The sequence below is a fragment of the Gopherus evgoodei genome, unplaced genomic scaffold (assembly GCF_007399415.2).
Source record: "Gopherus evgoodei ecotype Sinaloan lineage unplaced genomic scaffold, rGopEvg1_v1.p scaffold_100_arrow_ctg1, whole genome shotgun sequence".
NCBI classification, from domain to species: Eukaryota; Metazoa; Chordata; order Testudines; family Testudinidae; genus Gopherus; species Gopherus evgoodei.
This window is the reverse complement of record NW_022059763.1, coordinates 67,283-87,513: the sequence shown is the minus strand read 5'-3', so window position 1 is coordinate 87,513 and position 20,231 is coordinate 67,283. Positions and strand designations below refer to the sequence as shown.

Genomic DNA, 20,231 nt, shown 5'->3' with positions numbered 1-20,231 from the left:
TCCTTTGAAAATGCATCCTCATTTTTACATAGGGCATTGAACAGGCCAATACATCTTTACTAGAGCTGGCTGGAGAATGGAGTTTCCATCCCATAGGAAATTCTAATTTTTCAACTGTTGGGTTTTGCCCTGAATCAGGATGAAAAGATCAAAATAGCAAAGTATTTTCCTGAAAGAGAGGTTAAAAATAATTAAATTCAGAGACGTCAAAACCAAAGTGACTGATGCCAAAAGTGACACAGATGTTTGAGGGGTTTGCTCCAAAACCTTGGGAACTTTTGTGATTTTTAAAAGATTCAGCCGTTGCTTCAATGCATACTGCAGCCTCATACCAATATAGGAATTGTTACAAAGACTTAGATCCAGCTCAGTATTCTCTCTCTGACAGTGACCAGTGTCACATGCTTCAGAGGAAGGTATTGGAATCATATCAGGCGGATCTGGGATACTCTTACTCACGTGAATAATGGATAATGGTGGATAATCAGCTGAACGTGAATTCCTAGTGTGACGCTGTGGCCAAAAGAGCTAATGTGACCCTGGGATGCATAGACAGGAGAATCTCGAGTAGGAGAAGAGAGTCTATTTTACACCTGTATTTGGTGCTGATGCGACTGAAGTTGGAATATTGTGTCCAGTTCTGGTGCCCAGAATTTAATACAGATGCTGCTAAGTTGGAGAGGATTCAGAGAAGAGTCACAAGAATGATTAAAATCTACTAGAAAAAAAGCCTTATAGTGATAGACTCAAGGAGTTCAATCTATTTAGTTTAACAAAAAGAAGGTTAAGGGGTGACTTGATCACAGTCTATAAGTAGCTACATGGGAAACAAATATTTAATAATGGGCTCTCCAATCTACGGGAGGAAGGTATAACATGGTCAAATGGCTGGAAGTTGAAGCTAGACAAACTCAGACTGGAAATAAGATATAAATTATAAATGGGGACAGTAATTAACCATTGGAACAATTTACGAAGGGTCGTGATGGATTCTCCATCACTGACCATTTTTAATCATGATTGAATATTTTCCTAAAAGATCTGGTTTAGGAATTATTGTGGAGAAGTGCTATGACCTCTGTTATACAGGAATTCAGACAAGATCATTATAATGGTCCTTTTAGAATCTATGAATCTATGAGGAAGGGCTCATTCTGACTATTAATACTGAGACACTGAGTATTTGGGATTTACAATGGAGCCTAAGAGTTGGGCCGGATTTTTAATGCTATTTAGGCACCTAAACATGCAGATGGACGCTTATTAGGATTTTGAAAAGTGCCTAGTTGCCTATCTTCCATTGAAATCATTGAGAGTTAGGCACCAAGGGCCATATTTTCAAAGGTATTTAATCAGTGGGATTTTCAAAAGCATCTAAATTCTTAGCACCCACTGAAATCAATGGCCCCTCACCATCAAATCTCATTGCAAATCAATAGACGGTGGGTGTCTAACTCCCTTAGACCCCTTTGTAATTCCCAGGAACTCTTTTTATTTATGCTACATGAGTGCCTGTAAACAGAGATTGGGACCCCATTGTGCTAGGCACTGTATAAACAGATGGTAACAGGAGACAATTCTTGCCCTGAAGAGCTTATAGTCTAAGAGTGGGGATGTCAAAAGCAATGGATTGATTGAGGAGTTGGGATTTGAGTTTTTAAATTACTTAGATGTTTGGAAAATCCCAACCTAAATGAAAAAAGGGTGTGTGTGTGTGGGGGGGAAACAGACTCTGCTAAGGTCATACAGCAGGTCCAGGAATAGAACCCAGGAATCCTGAGCCTAAGTCAAGCTTCCACCCCACCAAATAACAATGACACTCAATAGATAAAAGCAGCAATTCATTACTGAGATGAAGAAGTATGTGTATCAAGGCTCTGGTTACAGAACAGAGCTCTTTCTAGTCAAGTATTCTTTGAGGGCCTCTTTGACCTTCTCGTTCCTTAAGGCGTAAATGAAAGGATTCAATAAAGGGCTCACTATGACATTGAACACAGCTACCACCTTCTGGAAGTCCAGGGAGCGGCCCTGACTGGGCCTAGCATACAGGAAGATGGCACTGCTGTAGAAGACAGAAGGTACCATGATGTGGGAGGTGCAGGTGGAAAAGGCTTTTTGCCTCGATGTGGCTGAGGGGATGTGCAAGACTGTGGCAATGATGTAAAGATAGGACTGTCATAAACAGATAGCTAAGGGTTAATGTCTCTTTCACCTGAAAAAAAAAGTAACTGAAGCACCTGACCAGAGGACCAATCAGGATTTTTTCAACTCTGGGTGGAGGGAAGTTTGTGTGTGAGTCCTTTGTTCTTGGTTCTTCTGTCTGCCTGTATACTCTCTCAGCTATGAGGGGATTTCTATTTCCTGCTTTCTAATCTTCTGTTTTCCACTTGTAAGTACCAAAGGTCAGACAGGGATTTATATGTTCTTTTGTATTTACATGTCTATAGTTGCTGGAGTGCTTTGAATTGTATTCTTTTGATAAGGCTGTTTATTCATATTTCTTTTAAGCAATTGACCCTGTATTTGTCACCTTAATACAGAGAGACCATTTGTATGTATTTTTCTTTCTTTTTTATATAAAGCTTTCTTTAAGACCTGTTGGAGTTTTTCTTTAGTGAGGAACTCCAGGGAACTGAGTCTGCAGATCACCAGGGAATTGGTGGAGGAAGAAGTCAGGGGAGATCTGTGTGTGTTAGATTTACTAGCCTGACTTTGCATTCCCTCTGGGTGAAGAGGGAAGTGCTTTTGTTTCCAGGACTGGAATTAGAGAGGGTGGACTCCCTCTGCTTAGATTCACGGAGGTTGCTTCTGTGTATCTCTCCAGGAGCACCTGGAGGGGGGAAGGGAAAAGATTTATTTCCCTTTGTTGTGAGACTCAAGGGATTTGGGTCTTGGGGTCCCCAGGGAAGGTTTTTTGGGGGACCAGAGTGCCCCAAAACACTCTAATTTTTTGGGTGGTGGCAGCAGTACCAGGTCCAAACTGGTAACTAAGCTTGGAGGTTTTCATGCTAACCCCCATATTTTGGGACCTAAGGTCCAAATCTGGGACTAGGTTATTGACATGTGGCAGCGTTTGTGGGAAAGATAGAATCCAGAAGCCAGTAGGAATATTATATTTTTCTTTCTCTGCTAGGGGCTTTTTAGCAGAGAGAAAGAGTTTGGTTTTAAAAGGGAACCAGAGAGAATTTTTTTTTCTGCTCTCTCTGGCATTTGTGGCTTGCATATTAAGCAAGCAACCATTAAGAGACTGTTAAGGGTCTTTTGTCACACAATAGCACTCCCATTAGGAGGCAAATACCTGCACTATATACATGCAAATAAAGTGGTTTTTCTGGTTTACTTTACATTGAAAAAATTAGCTAGGAAGAAAGGGAAAAAGGCACTGTTGCTAGACAGACCCCAGGAGGCAACAGAGCCTGCAGTTCAGAAAATAAACACCGGAGGGCACCCCAACACAAGAAAACAGGAACCATGCCTACCAAGACAAAAATGGAGACCGAAGAACAAATCAAAGACGCCGGTACAGGCGAGAGATGGAAAAAAACAAACAGGAACTAGAAATAAAACAAAAAGAAATGGAAATGAAAGAAAGAGAAGAACAGATCGAACAGGCAGCCCATAAAAGAGAACAAGAAGCCAAAAAAGCAGCCCACCACAGAAAACTAGAAGAAGAAGAGGTGGCCCACCGCCGAGAAATGGAAAAACAACAAAAAGAAAGTGAAGAGAAGGAAAAACAGAGAAACATGAACTGGACTTAGCGCAAGCTGGGCTGCATGCGCCAACCAATCCTAACAACCCTTCGCCAATTATGGTTCCACATCACAGGAAATTTCCCACCTACAAGGCAGGTGATGACACCGAGGCCTTCTTGGAAAATTCTTGGAAAAAGAGCCTGTCTTGGGTACAGCATCCCTGAAGACCAGTACATGGTAGAATTGAGGCCACAGCTCAGTGGACATTTAGCAGAGGTGGCAGCTGAAATGCCTAAGGGGAACATGAACGACTATAAACATTTTAAAACCAAGGCCAGATACAGAATGGGATAACCCCGGATCATGCCCGTCGGCGTTTCAGAACCCAAAAGTGGAAACCAGATGTGTCATTTCCCAAACATGCCTACTACGTTGGGAAAAATTATGAGGCCTGGATATAAGGACACAATGTAAAAACTTGGAAGAACTGCACCTCCTCATACAAATGGAGCAGTTCTTGGATGGTGTTCCTGAGGACATAACACGGTACATACAAGATGGAAAACCCAAAAATCTCGCTGAGGCGGGGGAGATTGGAGCCAGATGGATGGAAGTGGCAGAAAGCAAAAAAGCTATGGTCAAGGGGAACGAATACCCCAGGGGGCACACCGACCATAAACCCTACAACCGAGGCAGCCAAAAAAACCCACCTAAAACCCAAGTAAAGCCACAGACACACTATTCTTCCACCTCACCAGTCTCCAGTAACTCACCTCGGCCCAGTGATCCATCAGATGGAAGATGCTTTAAGTGTAATGAACTGGGACATATCAAGGGCAACTGTCCAAATAACGCCATCCGAGTGCAATTCATTACACCACCATCACCCACAAGATCCCCAGGCCCAGATGCCTCTCAAATACCCTTGGAGAGAAGGGAAAATTTGAGAGTGGGCAGAAAGAAGGTTACTGCGTGGAGAGACACAGGGGCACAAGTGTCAACTATCCACCAATCCTTCCTAGACCCCAAATTCATCAACCCAAAGGCCCAAGTGACAATTTACCCCTTCATGTCACAAGCTGTAGACTTACCTACAGCTGAACTGCCTGTCCAGTACAAAGGCTGGTCAGGAATGTGGACTTTTGCAGTCTATGACAATTATTCCATCCCCATGCTACTGGGGGAAGACTTGGTCAACCAGGTGAAGCGAGCCAAGAGAGTGAGAATGGTTACACGTAGCTAAACCAGGCAAGCTTCCAGACCCATTCCTGTTCCTGAGCTGTCCACAGATGCCCCGTCTGTGTTACCAGAGACCCAGACAGAGGTAGTGGACCCGGATACCATGCCAACCACTGAAACCGCCACAGCACCTCCTGTCCCAGGCCCGGAACTGGAACAGCAACCAGCACCAGCAAGTGCAACCACATCTTCAACTCAACGCCAGAGGGCACCAGCGAGCCAAAACTGGCAGAAGCAACAGACAGCCATACCCAAAAGGCTCAGCCAGAGCCTGAAATACCCTCAGGTGCACCAGCGGAGACCAGTTCACCAGCAACGGAAACAACCCCATCACCTACATCGCTTCCAGAGGGACCAAGCCCAAGTCCCCAGTCTGAGGAAGAACTGGTGACCCCAGCCTCAAGGGAACAGTTCCAGACTGAGCAGGAAGCGGATGACAGCCTTCAGAAAGCTTGGGCGGCGGCACGGAGCACCCCACCACCTCTCAGCTCTTCTAATCGATCCCGGTTTGTTATAGACCAAGGACTTTTATACAAGGAGATTCTTTCTGGTGGACACCGGGAAGAATGGCAGCCACAAAACAGTTGGTGGTTCCAACTAAGTACCGGGGGAAGCTCTTAAGCTTAGCCCATGATCATCTCAGTGGCCATGCTGGGGTGAACAGAACCAAGGACCGGTTGGGGAAGTCCTTCCACTGGGAGGGGATGGGCAAGGATGTTGCCAAGTATGTCCAGTCTTGTGAGGTATGCCAAAGAGTGATAAAACCTCAAGACCAGGTCAAGGCCCCTCTCCAGCCACTCCCCATAATTGAGGTCCCATTTCAGCGAGTAGCTGTGGATATTCTGGGTCCTTTCCCAAAAAAGACACCCAGAGGAAAGCAGTATGTACTGACTTTCGTGGACTTTGCTACCCGATGGCCGGAAGCTGTAGCTCTAGGCAACACCAAGGCTAACACTGTGTGCCTGGCCCTAACAGACATTTTTACCAGGGTCGGTTGGCCCTCCGACATCCTAACTGATTCAGGATCTAATTTCCTGGCAGGGACCATGCAAAAACTGTGGGAAACGCATGGGGTGAACCACTTGGTTGCCACCCCGTACCACCATCAAACCAATGGCCTGGTGGAAAGGTTTAATGGAACTTTGGGGGCCATGATACGTAAATTCGTCAACGAATACTCCAATAATTGGGACCTAGTGTTGCAGCAGTTGCTGTTTGCCTACAGGGCTGTACCACATCCCAGTTTAGCGTTTTCACTGTTTGAACTTGTGTATGGTCACGAGGTTAAGGGGCCATTACTGTTGGTGAAGCAGCAATGGGAGGGGTTTACGCCTTCTCCAGGAACTAACATTCTGGACTTTGTAAGCAACCTACAAAGCACCCTCCGACACTCCTTAGCCCTTGCTAAAGAGAACCTAAAGGATGCTCAGACAGAGCAAAAGGCCTGGTATGACAGACATGCCAGAGAACGTTCCTTCAAGGTAGGAGACCAGGTTATAGTCTTGAAGGTGCAACAGGCCCATAAGATGGAAGCATCATGGGAAGGGCCATTCACGGTCCAAGAGCACTACCTCATAGCATTTCCCAATTCCTCACTAAAGCCCAGAGTGTACCATGTTAATTCTCTCAAGCCTTTCTATTCCAGAGACTTACAGGTTTGTCAGTTTACAGTCCAGGGAGATGATGCTGAGTGGCCTGAGAGTGTCTACTACGACGGGAAAAAGACGGTGGCGTGGAAGAGGTGAACCTCTCAACCACCCTGGAATGTCTGCCGCGGCGACAAATCAAGGAGCTGTGCACTAGCTTCGCCCCATTGTTCTCAGCCACCCCAGGACGGACTGAACGGGCATACCACTCCATTGACACAGGTAATGCTCACCCCATTAGAACCCCACCCTACTGGGTGTCTCCTCATGCCCAAGCTGCTATAGAATGGGAGATCCAGAACATGCTACAGATGGGAATAATCCACTCATCTACCAGTGCATGGGCATCTCCAGTGGTTCTGGTACCCAAACCAGTTGGGGAAATATGCTTTTGCGTGGACTACCGTAAGCTAAATGTGGTAACTCGTCCGGACAACTATCCAATGCCACGCACCGATGAGCTATTGGAAAAGTTGGGATGGGCCCAGTTCATCTCTACAATAGACTTAACCAAGGGGTACTGGCAAGTACCGCTAGATGAACCTGCCAAGGAGAGGTCAGCATTCGTCACCCATGCGGGGGTATATGAATTTAATGTCCTTCCTTTCGGCCTTCGAAATGCACCCACCACCTTCCAGAGGCTGGTAGATGGTCTACTAGCAGGACTGGGAGATTATGCAGTTGCCTACCTCGATGATGTGGCCATTTTTTCAGACTCCTGGCCCGAACACCTACTACACCTGGAAAAGGTCTTTGAGCGCATCAGGCAGGCCGAACTGTTAAGGCCAAAAAGTGTCAAATAGGCCAAAACAGAGTGACTTACCTGGGGCACCAGATGGGTCGAGGAACCATAAACCGCCTACAGGCCAAGGTGAATGATATCCAAAAGTGGCCTGTCCCAAGGTCAAAGAAACAGGTCCAATCCTTCTTAGGCTTGGCCGGGTACTACAGGCGATTTGTACTACACTACAGCCAAATTGCTGCCCCACTGACCGACCTAACCAAAAAGACCCAGCCAAATGCAGTTAACTGGACTTATGAGTGTCAAAAGGCCTTTACCCAACTTAAGGCAACGCTCATGTCTGACCCCGTGCTCAGGGCCCTGGACTTTGACAAGCCATTCCTAGTAACCACGGATGCATCTGAGCATGGTATAGGAGCAGTTCTCATGCAGGAAGCAACAGATCACAACTTCCATCCTGTCGTGTTTCTCAGCAAGAAACTGTCTGAGAGGGAAAGTCACTGGTCAGTCAGTGAAAAGGAATGCTATGCCATTGTGTACGCCCTGGAAAAGCTACGCCCATATGTGTGGGGACTGCGGTTCCAGCTACAAACTGACCATGCTGCATTAAAGTGGCTTCATACTCCCAAGGGGAACAACAAGAAACTTCTGCGTTGGAGTTTAGCTCTCCAAGATTTTGATTTTGAAATTCAGCACATCTCAGGAGCTTCTAACAAAGTAGCTGATGCACTCTCCCGTGAGAGTTTCCCAGAATCCAGTAGTTAAAAAGTGTTCTTAAAATGTAGAAGTCTGTTAGTTATATACTTAGTGGTATATGTAAAGGTGCATGTGTTGTAGTAATCTGTTTATTTTAAAGTTCTAGAAGGAAATCACCGCCAGTGAGCTTCCCCACTGTCTGCAATTTGGGAGGCGTGTCATAAACAGATAGCTAAGGGTTAATGTCTCTTTCACCTGAAAAAAAAAGTAACCAGAAGCACCTGACCAGAGGACCAATCAGGAAACAGGATTTTTTCAACTCTGGGTGGAGGGAAGTTTGTGTGTGAGTCCTTTGTTCTTGGTTCTTCTGTCTGCTTGTATGCTCTCTCAGCTATGAGGGGATTTCTATTTCCTGCTTTCTAATCTTCTGTTTCCCAGTTGTAAAGTACCAAAGATCAGATAGGGATTTATATGTTCTTTTGTATTTACATGTCTATAGTTGCTGGAGTGCTTTGAATTGTATTCTTTTTGAATAAGGCTGTTTATTCATATTTCTTTTAAGCAATTGACCATGTATTTGTCACCTTAATACAGAGAGACCATTTGTATGTATTTTTCTTTCTTTTTTATATAAAGCTTTCTTTTAAGACCTGTTGGAGTTTTTCTTTAGTGAGGAACTCCAGGGAACTGAGTCTGCAGATCACCAGGGAATTGGTGGGAGGAAGAAGTCAGGGGGAGATCTGTGTGTGTTAGATTTACTAGCCTGACTTTGCATTCCCTCTGGGTGAAGAGGGAAGTGCTTTTGTTTCCAGGACTGGAATTAGAGAGGGTGGACTCCCTCTGCTTAGATTCACGGAGGTTGCTTCTGTGTATCTCTCCAGGAGCACCTGGAGGGGGGAAGGGAAAAGATTTATTTCCCTTTGTTGTGAGACTCAAGAGATTTGGGTCTTGGAGTCCCCAGGGAAGGTTTTTTGGGGGACCAGAGTGCCCCAAAACACTCTAATTGTTTGGGTGGTGGCAGCAGTACCAGGTCCAAACTGGTAACTAAGCTTGGAGGTTTTCATGCTAACCCCCATATTTTGGACGCTAAGGTCCAAATCTGGGACTAGGTTATTGACAAGGACACTGCAGTAAAAGACAAGGATGTGAGCAGAACCACTGAAGAAAGGACATACTCGATCATGAGGAGGAAGTGTGTGTCGACGCAGGTTAGCTTCACTAGTGGGGCATAGTCACAGAAGAAATGGTTTATCACATTGGGGCCACAGAAAGGAAGCTGGCACAGCAAAATAAGTGGGCAAAGGGGAGAGAGAAACCCAAACAACCAACAACCCATGACCAGGAAGACACAGACAAACCCACTCATGATGACAGGGTAGTGGAGCGGGTGGCAGATGGCAACGTAGCAGTCGAAGGACATGACGGCGATGAGGATGAAATCCGCAGTGCCCAGGAAGAAGGAGAAGTAACACTAGGTGATGCAGCCCCAGAATGAGATGGCTTTGGCCTGGGAGAGCAGGTTCTCCAGCATCTTTGGAGTGATGGAGAGGACAAAGAGTATCTCCAAGAGGGAGAGGTTGCAGAGGAAGAAGTACATGGGAGTGTGGAGGTGGAGATCCACATACACAACGGTGATGATGGCCATGTTCCCCATTAAAGTCAAGGCAAAGATGGCCAGTAGCAGCATGAAAACCAGGAGCTCCATGGGCTGTGACAATGAGAAGCCCAGAAGCACAAACTCCATCGCCACATTGCTCTGATTGTTCGTTCTTATTTCAGCTTTCGCCTGTAGAATAGAGGAAGATGAAAAAGCCCGAATATCAGGTTTTTGACAAATTGATTTAAATAAGATAAAATAATAATGAGAAAACAAACAAACTGTTTCTAGGGTTTTTCTGGCCAGTTACACAGCTCATAAAACTTTTTAAGACACTTCAAAAAGTTGACAAAATCTTGACATTTTCAAAAATATAGATTTTCTGGAAACAAAATATTTTCTATTTTAAAATTCCCATTTAAGTTTTTCCATTCTATTACCCACAACTGGAGAAAAATTATTAGTATTTACGAGGTTCAATTGAACATAAACCTTCATTCTAAGCCTTTTTGCTAGTCTCTCTGTGGGTGGGATCAGAAAACCAACAATGCAATCAACCTCTCAAGGGGTCCTATAGTGGCCACATAACTGCTTCCCAGTTTAGCACAATGAAAGAAAGATCTAAAAGACAAGATATGTTTCTATTAGGAAAAGCAGCAAAGAGTCCTGTGGCAGCTTATAGAATAACAGACGTATTGTAGCATGAGCTTTCCTGGCATGCATCTGTTGAAATGTGTATTCACCCACAAAAGCTCCCGCTCTAATATGTCTGTTAGTCTATAAGGTGCCACAGGACTCTTTGATGCTTTTACAGATCCAGACTGACACGGCTACCTATCTGATACATGACGTTTCTTTTAGTATCAGACATATTTTATGCAGTATCAGTTTTGACAGATAGATTGGTACATAGATATCCAAAAGTATCTATACACACATGAATAATCAGACAGAAACACACATACATAGATGACTGTGCATGGGGATAGATAGACAGAGGGACTGAGGGAGGGAGTTAGAGACAGATAGAATTATTCATTTCAATCCCATTCACTCTTCAATGCTCTTTAAAAAATCATGCATAGAAACAAATTTTGGAAAGTTTTATCTTACGCCATAGGTGTAATGTGGTTGAGGCCTTGGCTTCTGACTCCCGTGGAAATCTGTCTCTGTCTCTGTGAATCCCAAGTTTGTCTCCCATCTTTCTATCTCCCAAGATTCTGTATACACATGCAGGGGGAAAAGTGCCCCTTTGTTATTTATATTTTCCTCTTGATTCCTAGTGCCTTACCTTTGTTACATTCAAAGTGTTCACCTCCATTCATGGAATATCACAAACAGGGAGTGAAGGTGGTTATTTAAATTCATACTGCTGGGTACCTAGGGAACCATATACCTGCAGCATCTAAATTCAATTCAGATAGGCTAATGTCTTTGAGACAACACCACTCTGTAAACACAGCCCTTTCTTGAATTGTGCTCAGCACTAGCTTTGGTGATGAGAGCATCCCAGTCTGCTCCCTGGAGCACAATTCCCCCTAGCACCATGAAGGGACATTGAGGTCAGCTCTGACGGTAAGGGGAGAGCATCATCTATTGAACCCCACACCATTCCTTGCAAAAAGGCACCCCCCATCACCATGCTGGGGTACTGGGATCAGCATGACTGTGAGGGGAAAGCATGTACTGACTCATGCACACTGTTCCAGAAACACAACCCCCCCCTCCAATGCTGCACCAGGGCATGTGAGTAAGTAGTGGCTGAGTCACCATCACACATGCTATTTCCTACAGTTATGGTGTTCATTGTTGGTGCCCCATCTAAATTTTGCCCCTATCCTAAATCAGGAAGTGATGTAAAAGGTCCCAGATTAAGGCAGGTAAATCAATAGGTACATGTTACCCAGCTGCTTCTGGCACAGATTTCATAATGCACCAAAGGCACAAAGTGCGCTGGATATATTGGACAATAGATGGTTAATGAGTCAGATCTTCAGATGGGATAACTTGGCAAAGCTCCATCAAAGTCAATGGGCCAGATCCCCACCAAATGATAATCAGTTGTCCCCTCACTGAAGTAAATAGGACAGATCCTCAGCTCGTGTAACTTGACATTAAAGTCAGTGGATGCAATCCACAGCTGGTGTTAATCAGCAGAGCTCAATGGAAATCATTGATCCTTGATTGATCTACACCAGGTGAAGATCTGACACCAGCTGAAGATCTGATCCATTGCTGACCTGTCAGAATCTTACTGTATTTCTTCAGCTTCTGCCAGTGCTAGACCCTGTCTTTGAATTGGTCTTGGAAGGCGTTTGGTATATGGGGCATGGAACAGGAGAGCGGGATTTATGGAATAGTCTTCTTTAGCTGGACAAGAAAAGAGGTCACCAAAAAAAAAAATTAGGGGCAAAGATTTTCCAAACTGACTAGAGATTCTGAATGCCCCAATATCTGGCAGCCCACATTGAGATGCCTTAAATGGAGGCTGCTTTTAAGAAAGTGCTAGACATCTGTCCTTAAAAATCAGGTGTCTCAAGTTGGGCACTCTAATATCCAAAGTTATTAGCCATTTCAGAAAATCTTGGCCTAAAAGCCCAATCATCTCAATGCTGGCACACTGGAAAAGAAAAGAAAAGAAAAGAAAAGAAATGTCAGCAGCTTCTAATCTTCTGTCACAGAAGCAAGTTACCAGAGGTTAATTCCCAGCTTCAAAACCAGTAACAAACTGAATGAACTTTCCTTAACTTTATTCCCAGAAATTTTAATTACCAAAAAACAAAGATTTTAATGACAAAGAGACAAGCTGTGTCCCTTTGAGACATCTACACAAACAAAATATCATGAATTGGGGAAGTCTTGGAACTAATTAGTTGCTGAAAGTTTTGGGGAAGACAGTCCACCAACTTTTCCTGAAGTGCCTTATGTCATCAGCTTCTGAAGTAATCAGAATAAGTGAAGAGCACTGTTTACCCAGGTTCAGTCTCAACTTTGCAACTGGATCTTGCAGAAAATAAGTTCTAATGCTTATCTTTCATGACCCACTTTTTCACCTTATAGGGACATAATTTGAAAAGAGTGGGTGCTCCACCCTTTTTGACCATCCAGCCCCTTCAGTGTGTCTCAAGTTGGACACAATAAATAAATAATCCATAAACCAAAACACCAAAAACCACTAGTCACTTTTGAAAATGAGGGCCTCAGACATCCAACTAGGCAGGGCTGGCACAGAGATGTTGATTCTGCTCCTACTCAAGTCAATAGGAAAACTCCTGTTGACTTGAATGGTGCAGGATCATACCATAGTTGTTAACAATCTCAATGGTTAAATGACCCAGTTTGTTTGGAAGTTACTCTTACTTGGAGGTTAGGAGGAATTTTTCCCTGGAGGTAGTTTTTCCCATAATTGACTGTACTGTACAGTTATTTGTGTTGTCAGATGCCACCAGTGTGGTGCTCTGCTCTATCCAATGTTGATAACAGTTGGCTGCGTGCGTGTGTTCCCTCCGTTTGCTGCCCTGGCTCTGCGCAGATTGCTGACACAGCAGACCTTGAGAGAACTCCCAATGACCACAGATTCCAATAAGGTATGAAGGCATCCGGCCAGGTTTATTGTCAAACGAAACACAGTCTCTAGCTCCTGAGATCAGATGTCTTCAGTTCTGCTAGTACATATGTGCTCCCTGATAATGGACACAGCTCAGTTAGTGGCAGGACACTCCACTGCCTCCTAGGCACAAAGATACCACCCCAGAGATGCATTCTTATACACAGGTACAAACAAGCTACCCATCATTCCTGATGTATTGAGGTGCAACCATTCTACGTTGCCAAGTGCCTCCTCTCACCTTGCAAATGTTGGTTTGGGTCCTCTGATGGTGTTGCTAGAGTAGATATGGAGATAAAGAAGGTAAAAACGCTGGAGCCGGCCCTGGTGGTAGATCGTTGATAATGCGCTGGAGCGGTTTTAACTAGGGGCTGTACATGATGGTCAGTGGTGTTCTGTTAAATTCTTTGTTGAGCCTGTCCTGTAGTAGGTTATTTCTGGGTACCTATCTAGTTCTGTCAGTCTGTTTCCTCACTTTCCCAGGTGGGTATTGTAGTTTTAAGAATGCTTGATAAAAATCTTGTAGGTGTTTGTCTCTGTCTGAGGGATTGCAGCAAATTCAGTTGTATCTTAGGGCTTGGCTGTAGACAATGGATCGTGTGATGTGTCCTGGATTAAAGCTGGAGCCATGTAGGTAAGTATAGCGATCGGTAGGTTTCTGGTATAGGGTAGTGTTTATGTGACCATTGCTTATTTGCACTGTAGTGTCCAGGAAGTGGATCTCTTTTGTGGACTGGTCCAGGCTGAGGTTGATGATGGGGTGGAAATTGTTGAAATCCAGGAGGAATTCTTCAAGAGCCTCCTTTCTGTGGGTCCATATGATGAAGATGTCATCAATGTAGTTTAAGTAGAGGAGGGGCGCTAGGGTCAAGAGCTGAGGAAGCGTTGATCTATGTCAGCCATAAAAATGTTGTCATACTGTAGGGCCATGTAGTAACCTATAGCACTGCTGCTGACTTGAAGGTATAAGTTTTCCCCAGATCTGAAATGGTTGTGGTGAGGACAAAGTAACAAAGCTCAGCCACGAGCATGCTGTGGCCTCATCAGGGATACTGTTCCTGACAGTTTGTAGTCCATCCTCATGTGGAATATTGATGTAAAGCGCTTCTATATTCATGGTGGCCAGGATGGTATTTTCAGGAAGGTCAGCAGTGCATTGTAGTTTCCTCAGGAAGTCGGTGGTGTCTCAAAGATAGCTGGGAGTGCTGGTAGTGTAGGGTCTGAGGAGAGAGTCCAAATAGCTAGGTAATCCTGGTGGCAGTCCCAAAGAGGATTTCTGTGATCCAACCCATCACAGTATATTTGTACTAACTATCTGTGACCCTTCCAGACTGCCCTGACATACTGAGCCTCTCAGTGACCCCAGAGCACCGAGTGTGAGTAATGGGACAATCCCTGAATCTGACAGCCCTTTGCTGTTCACCATGTAAGGGTGGGATTCTCACAGGTACCAGAGCATGAATGGGACGCTTGCTCCTAGATGACTTAGGGTTCATCTGCACTGCAATAAAAACTCATGCATGGCCATGGCTGTCTTGGGTAAGCTGACTTGGGCTCATGGGGCTATGAAACTGCAGTGCAGATGCTCCCACTTGGGCTGGAGCCTGGGCTCTGAAACCTGGTAAACAGGGAGAGTCTCGGAGCCTGGGCTCCACACCATGCATGAACATCTATGCTGCTATTTGTAACCCTGCAGCCCAAGCCCATGAGCCCAAGTCAATTGAGACTCAGGGTTGCAGACTTTTTATTGCAGTGTAGACGTACCCTTAGGTGCTTTTGAATATCTCACACAAAGGGTATATGGCACGTTGCTGTGCAGTGCCAACTCTCAGAGGATAAATCTATCTCCTTCACTGGCTGTGCCACACAGATGTATTTCCTCCTCTTCTTGGATACAGTCAAGTGTTTGCTTCCATGTCCTACAATCATTACCTGGTAATATGCCACCCACTGCACTACACATGCAGAATGACGAAGGGGGCATGCGTATGGCTGACATTGATCTCCTGGCTGCGTGGCATCCTCATCCCACTGGGAAACATGGCTTGGATATTTATCTTGCCATTCTGTGGGCCTAATGAGATTGAACATTTCTTCTGTGACTTCCCTCTGCTGCTAAAGCTGGCCTGCTTCAAAACATCGCCAGACACGGTCGCAACCCTAGCTAGCAGCACGCTCATCACTGTCCTGCCCTTGCTCTTCAAAGTGTGGTCTTACACATGTATCATAGTATCAGAGGGGTTGCCGTGTTAGTCTGGATCTGTAAAAGCAGCAAAGAGTCCTGTGGCACCTTATAGACTAACAGAAGTATTGGAACATGAGCTTTCATGGGTGAATACCCACTTTGTCGGATGCATGTTAGTCTATAAGGTGCCGCAGGACTCTTTGCTGCTTTTACATGTATCATAGGCACCATCCAGAAGATGCCATTGGTGGAGGGCAGCTCTAAGCCTTCTCCACCTGTTCCTCTCACGTCATCAAGATGGCGCTAGTCTAGTGCTCTGCTAGCGTTATGTACTTACAACTCATACCCAGTCACTACCTGGACTGGGACAGGTTCCTTTTCCTGTTCTACACAGTGGTAATGATCATGCTAAACCCATTCATCTACAGCTTGAGGAGCAAGGAGGTAAAAGGGGCTCTGTGGAGAACCTTACAGAGAAAATTGTTCTTTTAAGAATCACTTGGTTGGAGAGAGTGGGAAAGAAGGAGGAAAAACTAGATCTCCTATATTTGAGCCCATTCTTAATCAAGCTGATCAAAAAATATTCAAGAAAAAACATTTTCCATTTTAAAAAATTGCTTTTCACCAAACCAAAATGTTTTGCAGAAGCATATCAGTTTCAATGACAATTTCATTGGGAAGTTTGGGAAGGTTTTTCAGAGCCAGGATGGAATTTCTTGTAAGAAAGAGGCAGAGCTATCCCAGAATAGCCTGTAGCCTGGTGGTTAGAGCTATCACCTGGGATGTGGGAGACCCCCTTTGAAGTTCTTCCTCTCACTCTGGAAGAGCAGGAACTTGAACGTTGACCCCTGCAAATAGTCTGGAGGTTAGTCTCAGTCAATTCTTGGCCTCAACATCTTCCTGTGCAAATGAGTTCCACCTTTCTTGGTGTTGTTGTGGTTTGTTTTTTGAAACTTTTGGATATTTGGAAATTTGGAATTCTCTTGTGCCCCTTTTTGTGACTTTGAGCCCAGACACACATTTTTTCTTTTCCTTTCTCCACTCTGTAACTTGTCAAAATATTTTTCACTTTCCCCAAGTTCAAAGGGAGCTCCCCAGGGTGAGCTATGTCCATCTCTAATTCATCTTGCGGTGCCTCAAAGGGCCATGTGCACAGGGCTGGCTTCACCCATCCGCCAAAATTCAGCTGCCTCTGGATGGAGAACAGCAGTTGTTCTGGGACTGGAGGGGAAGGAGAATCCTGTGGCTCCCTTAATCATTTCCCTGCCATTGTGGGGGCCTCAGGCATTGGAGCACCATGGTCCCTCCTGTCCCCTGTCTGTGGCACATCATAGTCTAGTCTCCTGTGGGCTGTGATACTTTGGTCTCATTTTGGTTGTTGGGATTAGTGTGAGGGTGCTGGGTGGTGCTGGCGGCCTGTGCTACATGGGAGGTCAGACTAGATAATCTGATGGTCCCTGGTGACTTTAAATACTATGACTCTATGGCTGAATCCAAATGAAAAGATGGAGAGATGGGGAAAGGAGGAAGAAGCTGACAGACCTGGGATTTTGCCAGACTTGAAACCTTGACATTGGTGGTGGTATTTTCAAGAGACCCTGAGGCCTCTACATGTCCAACAACCATCCTATTTCAGAGGGATTTAGGTGTCCAACTCACTTAGGCTCCTTTCAAAATCCAAGCCATAGAAATTATAAGCTGAAGGACATGGGTGTTGTTATTTTTCAGTCAAAAGATGATGCATCCTGCAGTTCATCCAAGATTTGGTGGTGATGGAGGACTTCAACTATCCAGATATATGTTGGGAAAATAACACCGCGGGACACAGACTATCCAATAAGTTCCTGGACTGCATTGCAGACAACTTTTTATTTCAGAAAGTTGAAAAAGCTACTGGGGGGAAGCTGTTCTAGACTTGATTTTAACAAATAGGGAGGAACTTGTTGAGAATTTGAAAGTAGAAGGAAGCTTGGGTGAAAGTGATCATGAAATCATAGAATTTGCAATTATAAGGAAGGGTAGAAGGAGGTACAGCAGAATAGAGACAATAGATTTCAGGAAGGTGGATTTTGGTAAGCTCAGAGAGCTGATAGGTAAGGTCCCATGGGAATCAAGACTGAGGGGAAAAACAACTGAGGGGAGTTGGCAGTTTTTCAAAGGGACGCTATTAAGGGCCCAAAAGCAAGCTATTCCAATGGTTAGGAAAGATAGAAAATGTGGCAAAAGACCACCTTGGCTTAACCACGAGATCTTGCGTGACCTACAAAATAAAAAGGTGTCAGATAAAAAATGGAAACTAGGTCAGATTACAAAGGATGAATATAGGCAAAGAACACAGGAATGCAGAGGCAAGATTAGAAAGGCAAAGGCACAAAATGAACTCAAACTATCTATGGGAATAAAGGGAAACAAGAAGACTTTTTATCAATACATTAGAAGCAAGAGGAAGACCAAGGACAGGGTAGGCCCATTGCTCAGTAAGGAGGGGGAAACAGTAACGGGAGACTTGGAAATGGCAGAGATGCTTAATGACTTCTTTGTTTCGGTCTTCACTGAGAAGTCTAAGGCAATGTCTAATATAGTGAATCCTTACGGGAAGAGGGTAGGTTTAGAAGATAAAAATAGAGCAAGTAAAAAATTACTTAGAAAAGTTAGATGCCTGCAAGTCACCAGGGCCTGATGAAATGCATCCTAGAATACTCAAGGAGTTAATAGAAGAGGTATCTGAGCCTCTAGCTATTATCTTTGGGAAATCATGGGAGACGGGGGAGATTCCAGAAGACTGGAAGGGGGCAAATATAGTGCCCATCTATAAAAAGGGAAATAAAAACAACCCAGGAAACTACAGACCAGTTAGTTTAACTTCTGTGCCAGGGAAGATAATGGAGCAGGTAATTAAAGAAATCATCTGCAAACACTTGGAAGGTGGTAAGGTGATAGGGAATAGCCAGCATGGATTTGTAAAGAACAAATCGTGTCAAATTAATCTGATAGCGTTCTTTGATAGGATAACGAGCCTTGTGGATAAAGGAGAAGCGGTGGATGTGATATTCCTAGACTTTAGTAAGGCATTTGATACGGTTTCGCATGATATTCTTATAGATAAACTAGGAAAGTACAATTTAGATGGGGCTACTATAAGGTGGGTGCATAATTGGCTGGATAAACGTACTCAGAGAGTAGATGTTAATTGCTCCCAATCCTGCTGGAAAGGTATAACAAGTAGGGTTCCACATGGGTCTGTTTTGGGACCGGTTCTGTTCAATATCTTCATCAACGATTTAGATGTTGGCATAGAAAGTACACTTATTAAGTTTGCGGACGATACCAATCTGGGAGGGATTGCAACTGCTTTGGAGGACAAGGTCAAAATTCAAAATGATCTGGACAAATTGGAGAAATGCTCTGAGGTAAACAGGATGAAGTTCAATAAAGATAAATGCAAAGTGCTCCACTTAGGAAGGAACAATCAGTTTCACACATACAGAATGGGAAGAGACTGTCTAGGAAGGAGTATGGCAGAAAGAGATCTAGGGGTCATAGTAGACCACAAGCTTAATATGAGTCAACAGTGTAATACTGTTGCAAAGAAAGCAAACGTGATTCTGGGATGCATTAACAGGTGTGTTGTAAACAAGACACGAGAAGTCATTCTTCCGCTTTACTCTGCGCTGGTCAGGCCTCAGCTGGAGTATTGTGTCCAGTTCTGGGCACCGCATTTCAAGAAAGATGTGGAGAAATTGGAGAGGGTCCAGGGAAGAGCAACAAGAATGATTAATGGCCTTGAGAACATGACCTATGAAGGAAGGCTGAAGGAATTGGGTTTGTTTAGTTTGGAAAAGAGAAGACTGAGAGGGGACATGATAGCAGTTTTCAGGTATCTAAAAGGGTGTCATCAGGAGGAGGGAGAAAACTTGTTCACCTTAGCCTCCAATGATAGAACAAGAAGCAATGGACTTAAACTGCAGCAAGGGAGATTTAGGTTGGACATTAGGAAAAAGTTCCTAACTGTCAGGGTAGTTAAACACTGGAATAGATTGCCTAGGGAAGTTGTGGAATCTCCATCTCTAGAGATATTTAAGAGTAGGTTAGATAAATGTCTATTAGGGATGGTCTAGACAATATTTGGTCCTGCCATGAGGGCAGGGGACTGGACTCGATGACCTCTCGAAGTCCCTTCCAGTCCTGGAGTCTGGGAATCTAACTACCAGCTTAGATCTGGTTTGGCTGCCACCACCCAAATTATTTGTGAGTCATTTGGGAAACTCTGTCTACCTCCCCCGCCAGAATATCTCCCTCCCTCCCAAGTACTATAACCCTTTCCTTGGTAGCCTTGAGAGACTTCGCCACCAAGTTCCTGGTGAACACTGAACCAAACCCTTGGATCTTAAAACGAAGAGAAGTTAACCATTCCCGCTTCTTCCCCCCTCCCCACCAATTCCTAGTGAGTCCAGATCCAATCCCCTTGGATCTTAAAACAAGGAAAAATCAATCAGTTTCTTAAAAAGAAGGCTTTTAATTAAAGAAAGAAAGGTAAAAATCATCTCTGTAAAATCAAGATGGAAAATAACTTTACAGGATAATCAGATTCACAGAGCCCAGAGGAACCCCCTCTATCTTTAGGCTCAAAGTTACAGCAAACAGAGGTAAACCTGTTAGCAAAAGGAACATTTACAAGTTGAGAAAACAAAGATAAACCTAACACGCCTTGCCTGGCTATTACTTACAAGTTTGAAATATGAGAGACTTGTCCAGAAAGATTTGGAGAGCCTGGATTGATGTCTGGTCCCTCTTAGTCCCAAGAGCGAACAACTCTCAAAACAAAGA

General features: G+C 44.4%; 1 pseudogene; it reads right to left on the bottom strand.

The window, feature by feature from the left end:
- Positions 1-1,881: 1,881 nt before the first annotated feature.
- On the bottom strand, positions 1,882-10,933 carry LOC115639653 (annotated as a pseudogene).
- Between the last annotated feature and the right edge of the window lie 9,298 nt (positions 10,934-20,231).